General features: G+C 42.1%; 2 non-coding genes across 2 annotated transcripts; both read left to right on the forward strand.

Moving 5' to 3' along the window:
* The first annotated feature begins 1538 nt into the window (after positions 1-1538).
* TRNAN-GUU (transfer RNA asparagine (anticodon GUU)) lies at positions 1539-1612 on the forward strand. Its single transcript has one exon. It is a non-coding gene; the product is annotated as a tRNA-Asn (tRNA).
* A 1632-nt stretch (positions 1613-3244) lies between these two features.
* On the forward strand, positions 3245-3316 carry TRNAM-CAU (transfer RNA methionine (anticodon CAU)). The gene has a single exon. It is a non-coding gene; the product is annotated as a tRNA-Met (tRNA).
* Positions 3317-6230: the final 2914 nt, after the last annotated feature.

The following is a 6230-nucleotide window of genomic DNA, read 5'->3' on the forward strand; positions in this document are numbered from 1 at the left end:
ATGCCCCGTCTGGCATGCTGTGTTAGTCCTGGGGCCCTCAACCGTTCCTGGTATGGGAGCCACCATGCCCCGTCTGGCTTGTTGTGTTAGTCCTGGGGCCCTCAACCGTTCCTGGTATGGGAGCCACCATGCCCCGTCTGGCTTGCTGTGTTAGTCCTGGGGCCCTCAACCGTTCCTGGTATGGGAGCCACCATGCCCCGTCTGGCTTGCTGTGTTAGTCCTGGGGCCCTCAACCGTTCCTGGTATGGGAGCCACCATGCCCCGTCTGGCTTGCTGTGTTAGTCCTGGGGCCCTCAACCGTTCCTGGTATGGGAGCCACCATGCCACGTCTGGCTTGCTGTGTTAGTCCTGGGGCCCTCAACCGTTCCTGGTATGGGATCCGATTTAGTTCTGAGATGCTTTTTGTCGCTCTGTGTTGTACTTTCTCCACAGCAGATATGTTCTGAAGATGAAGCCTCTATGCTTGATACAGCAGTCCAAATGTGGGCGCACCAGAGATGTTTACATTTTGATAACTTAATTTCCTTGAAAATAAAGTTGACTTTCTTATTAGAGTTCCCAATTGTTGTGCAACTTTCAATGACTGGTCCCCGTGTATGCAGTCCCCGTGGCGCAGTGGTGAAACACTAGCCCCCGCACTTCGCGAACAATTTAGTCTGGGTTCTTATCCTGGCCGGGGAGGATTGACTGGGTTCCAATCCTTAACAATACGCCTCTCTTCACTCAGCAGTGAAACGATTTGACGGGTCGTATTCCGGAGTTAATAATTAAGATTAATATTAATCTTAGGACTTAGCCGTATTAGGATAAAGGACCTGCCCGAAACGCTATGCGTGCTAGTGGCTTTACAAGAGTGTAAAAACTGGTGGACCATCCAAGTAGTAGGCGTCCATCTGTCTCAGGAGACTATGGAGTTCTGTTCTGGTTGTCGGTCTGGAGTGGCCTCTCCAAGGTGCAAAGCCAGGGTAGGTTGATAAGGGGGAGAAGCTGTCACCTATGCAGCAGGTCCCCCCTCTCCACATCACCGATCGTCTCAATTGGAAACGCAAACGCCAATAAGATTGGTTCCAGCGCCGTCGCAGGAACTGTCAGAACGAGGTTGAAGGCAACAAGGAACTGCCCCCAGGGGGCTCCAGCTCCGGAGTTAACCTGGAAGTTGGTACAAGAAGGCACAGGGACTCCAACCCCAGAGTCTTTTTGTTGTTGTTACTCTTTTTTGTGGGGGGAAAGGAGGAAAATTAGTAAAGAAAGAAAAGGAGGAAACTTAGGAAAAATGGGGGAACCATTGACAAGCTGCCGGCTTCCCGTCTCCGTCGTGACCACTAGACACAAGGTTACTTTAGGCATTAGGACACTATAGGAATTATCATCATCAGGAAAAGATCATCAAGGCAAATGGGGAGACCTTCGACAAGCCGCCGGCCTCCTGTCCTCATCGTGGCCACTATTAGTAGCTCTCAAGTAAACTCAGATAATTATTACACTTCGATATCTAAGTAATTCCGCCTTATTACAAATTTGTTTAGTACGTTCCTCGAGCCTCCGTGGCACAATTGGTTAGCGCGTTCGGCTGTTAACCGAAAGGTTGGTGGTTCGAGCCCACCCGGGGGCGATTATTTAGGCCAACTCTAGGGGTTGACCTCAGACAAGACCGACATAACACACTTGACAGCGATGTCACACTTGGCCCCGTGATCCAGCCCGTCCTCCTCAAGTCTGCCAACGTCAACAAACTCTCGCGCGTAAGTGACCTTATCCTAACACAACAGAGAACGGCACAGTATGTCAACGTCGCCACCCATCCTCCTGTTTACACAGTAGTTGTTGTATATGCTCCATAGTACAAACGTTGACGTACTAAGTCATTACATAATAGTACTTACTGATCACTTTATAGTCTGAAGTCTTAATTATAGTCTTAATTATAGACTCTTTATAGTCGGAAGTGAAGTATATAGCACTAATCACTTTATAGTCTGAATTCTTAATTATAGTCATAATTATAGACTCTTTATAGTCGGAAGTGAAGTATATAGTACTAACAACTTTATAGTCTGAAAAAATAAAGTTAAACAAAATATATAAATTCCAAGGTCTAGTATAGCTAGTATAGGTCTAGTATGTACGATATTAGGCCTCAGATAGCGTGTATTAGGCCTAGGAAGGTTCAGTTAGTTAAGGTTGTCTTTGCAACATAAATATAAAACCTTTTCCGGTTTGTCTAAATTCAATAGTACAAATTTCTACTTTGTAATTGCGTTGTACGTTTATTTATTTATTTATTTATTTATTTATTTATTTATTTATATATATACAAGAAGGTACATTGGGTTTGTGAGAATACATTGGATAGTACAGTATTTACTTTCTTGTAAAGCCACTAGTACGCACAGCGTTTCGTTGATATATTTACTGTGGTCCGTACGTTGCATACGTACGTGCGTACGTTACGTACGTTGCGTACGTTGATATATTTACTGTGGTCCTCATCGTTACTATAAGTACTACCAACACAAGAGGATGGGCTGCAGTTTCACGAGCCGCTACCATTTTCTAGTACGACAATTGTTGGTCTTGGGAAGAGTATTCGTCAAAAGGCGCCGTTCTATTAGGAGGGCGGGTTGAACATCTACATACCGAGTTTTGGCGGCATAACACAACAATTTGGAAAATAATATATAATTATAAACAGTCTCCCAGTCCTTCGGAGCTCATCAACTGTTTAATATGTGTAAAGTCGCTAAAGACTGAGATAACATGTTCGTAAGTACTTGCGTAACTGACTGATGAATCTCGGTCCAGACACTAAATATAATTCTTATGCTTGGAATGTTTACATGCAAGAAGAGTTGCTATAGACCTCAACAAACACGACAGATCAGCCTCCAGGGCTGAGTGGATCCCATACCTTATCCTGTAGACCCCATGTATACCTATCCTGTGAGCGTTAGTGCCTCCAATACATGTCCTGTTCATGAGTGGTAGTGAACCCATACCCATCGTGTACAGCAGTGATCACATACCCATGCTATGATGTATGTCATACACAGCTGACTGTGCTATGATGTATGTCATACGCAGCTGGCTGTGCTCAGTAACCATGATGTGCGAATCCCATGCGCAAGATCAGTGCGTACTGGTGCATTACTGCGCAGAAACACTGATACTTTTATTTATGAAGGAAATATTACCAATTATAATATTATAAAAAATCTATAAAATGTATCATCCAAAGCAGCAGAGCAGCAGAGTGGCGCAGTGGAAGCGTGCTGGGCCCATAACCCAGAGGTCCGTAGATCGAAACTACGCTCTGCTACGAAATTGTTTTAGTGTATTATTAAAGTTTTTCATTACAAATGTAGGTACATAGCAGTGTCTTGCTACCCCCTTCAATATAAGTAATTACAAATTACAGGTTGAGCTAGCTATATGTTACAAAATAAAGGCACAATAACGAACGTGGGAGATTTGTACCTGAATTTACCTGTCTCTAGTGTCCTCGACGGATAGTAGAAGCCATCGGCTTGTCAAAGATCCCCCCCCCCTCCCCCCCATGGTTCATGAGGATTGTTTCTATTTGGATTTTGAACTGAGGTAATATCTTGGTATTTAACGACTTCGCAAGTTAGACAATTCCATGGGATAACCCTAGTTCATAGTTTAGTTCCTTTAATATGCACCCCATACCCGTCCTGCGGGCGGTAGTGGAAAGAGTTACAGGGGCACATAATGGGCTCAGGGACTGAACCCCACAATTCATTTACCTGAGCAAGTTAATCTTGCTGAGAGAAAGTTACAAAATTCAATGCACATCATCACATCAACAATGGGCTCGAGACCGCCCACAAGTACAGTTTCTAAATTAAGCAACTGACATGGTGAGAGCCCTACAGCGAGAAACATTTGTACGCTAACCAACTGTGTTACGGAGGCTACGCTCTCTAAAACCTTACAAATATTTCCTCCTGCTTCTTACCGCTCGCTCCCGCCATCGAAAGTCCAAAAACTACTTCCTCCTGCTTCCTCCCGCTCTCTGAAGCCCTTATAACACTTCCTTCTGCTTCCTATAACAAATGTTCCAGAGATGTGTAAATATTTCAATCAATATTATCTGCTACCAGAATTTTTTGCCAAATATCCCCAGTTTGCTAATTATAGGTAGTACTAAAGTGATTGTAAGCTATCCAGCGCTGCCCACTGGAGGGGGGGGGGCGGTGTGCACGACAAACATCAATTGTGACACTAGCTCTCCACATATGTCAGTTGCTTAATTTAGAAACTGTACTTGAAGTCAATCGCGAACCCATTGTTGGTGTTACGACGTATATTGAATTTTGTAACTCGCTCATCAAGACTGTAACTTGCTTAGCTAAATGAATTGTGGGGTTCAGTCCCTGAGCCCATTATGTGCCTCTGTAACCACTTCCACTACCGCCCACAAGATGGGTATGGGGTGCATAATAAGTGAACTAAACTAAACTAAACCTCTCATGTTATCGTGACGTCACACACGCCGTACACACATAAAACAGGATTTTCTCTCTAGTTTCGTTATTAAACCTTATATAATTTATATAATTACTCAAGCAATGTGTTTTGATCATATTATATCGCTGAAGAAAAACTATGTGCATCTTCGGTAGCAATTAACCGGATTTGGTCCATATAATAACAGGTCACAATACTTCAGGTTTCCGTAGTGTAGTGGTTATCACGTGCGCCTCACACGCGCAAGGTCCCAGGTTCGATCCCGGGCGCAAACATTTGATTTTTTAAATGTTTGTTTTCATAACCCATTGAAATAAACTCAAAGACTTAAAATTAATAACAAAGTATATTGACAATATTTATTAAATCATAAAACTTATACTATTTTGTAATATGTTAATACTACTTTATAGTAATTATTAATATTGAGAGTCATATAAGTATGTATTGTGGAGCAGAGTGGCGCAGTGGAAGCATGCTGGGCCCATAATCCAGAGGTCCGTAGATCGAAACTACGCTCTGCTTCAGTCTAATTTTTTCCTACCATAACAAACCAAAAGAAATGATTTTTTATCTTTAATGAATGCAATCCATCTTCCTATACATTTTGTAAGTATGTAGAACATCGTACTTATAAATTAAATATTGACGTAATAGACAATTACATAGTAGAATTTGGTACTATTCACCTTATAGTCTGGAAAAAATACAGTTAAAACCAAACAGATATATTCCTAGGCCTAGTATAACATATATATGTACTCAGTACATATATATGTTATACAAATATAACATATTTGGCGTCAGTTACCATGTATTAGACCTTGGATGGTAAGTTACGTTAGGTTTTATGAGAAACAAATACAAAGGTTCGGGCCAACCTTTCCCGAAACGCTTTGCGTAATAGTGGCTTTAGACATTGTATGTACAAGCTCTATCTATAAATCCAAAAACATGTCTGTATCTCACCTTGTACGTATATACTTTATTTGAATAAACATTTGATTTTATCTGACAAAACCTTTGCCGGTTTATACAAATTCAATAATACCAAATTCTACTATCCAATTGTCCATTACATCAATATATGTACGATGGAGGATGGATGTGTTGCTTATAGGCACTGCTATTAATATATCATAAGATCCTACATAGATTACACACAGAAATCACAATAGCGTGATGCATCAAATGAACAAATCCACAAGGGCCGTGACGAGGGTTCAAACCTACGTCCGAGAGGATCCCAGACGCTGCCTTAATCGACTGAGCTACGACATGGTAAAAGAATTGCAACCACAAGTTCTACTGACCTTACTTGGATCCTGCAGCCTCTCCGAGACACAAACCAGGATTGTACACAATTCCCCCCATGCACCCGAGCTCTGTCAATAAGCCGTTCTACCTCTTCGTCCTTACACCATTTTGTAATGAAGTAAGGGCTTGAAAAGCTAGGCGAGGCAAGTCCCACCAAGTGTCTGGTCACCAACCTCGGATAAACATTCTATTTATAGATATAGGTTATATAAATATATAGGGGGTACCATCTTTGGTTGTGTTTGTAGGACCCTCGACCTCGAAGAAGACGGCATGCAGCATCCGGGGAAGCCTTGTGGGGCACCCGCGTACACATACATATTGTCTTCTCATACCATCCCCCTTTTTTTTTGTAATTTTATTTTATTTAAAATGTCATTACACAAAAGGGTTACAACATTGGTTACATTCAAAGTACAAGACTT

Source organism: Procambarus clarkii, chromosome 38 (genome assembly GCF_040958095.1).
Source record: "Procambarus clarkii isolate CNS0578487 chromosome 38, FALCON_Pclarkii_2.0, whole genome shotgun sequence".
NCBI lineage: Eukaryota > Metazoa > Arthropoda > Malacostraca > Decapoda > Cambaridae > Procambarus > Procambarus clarkii.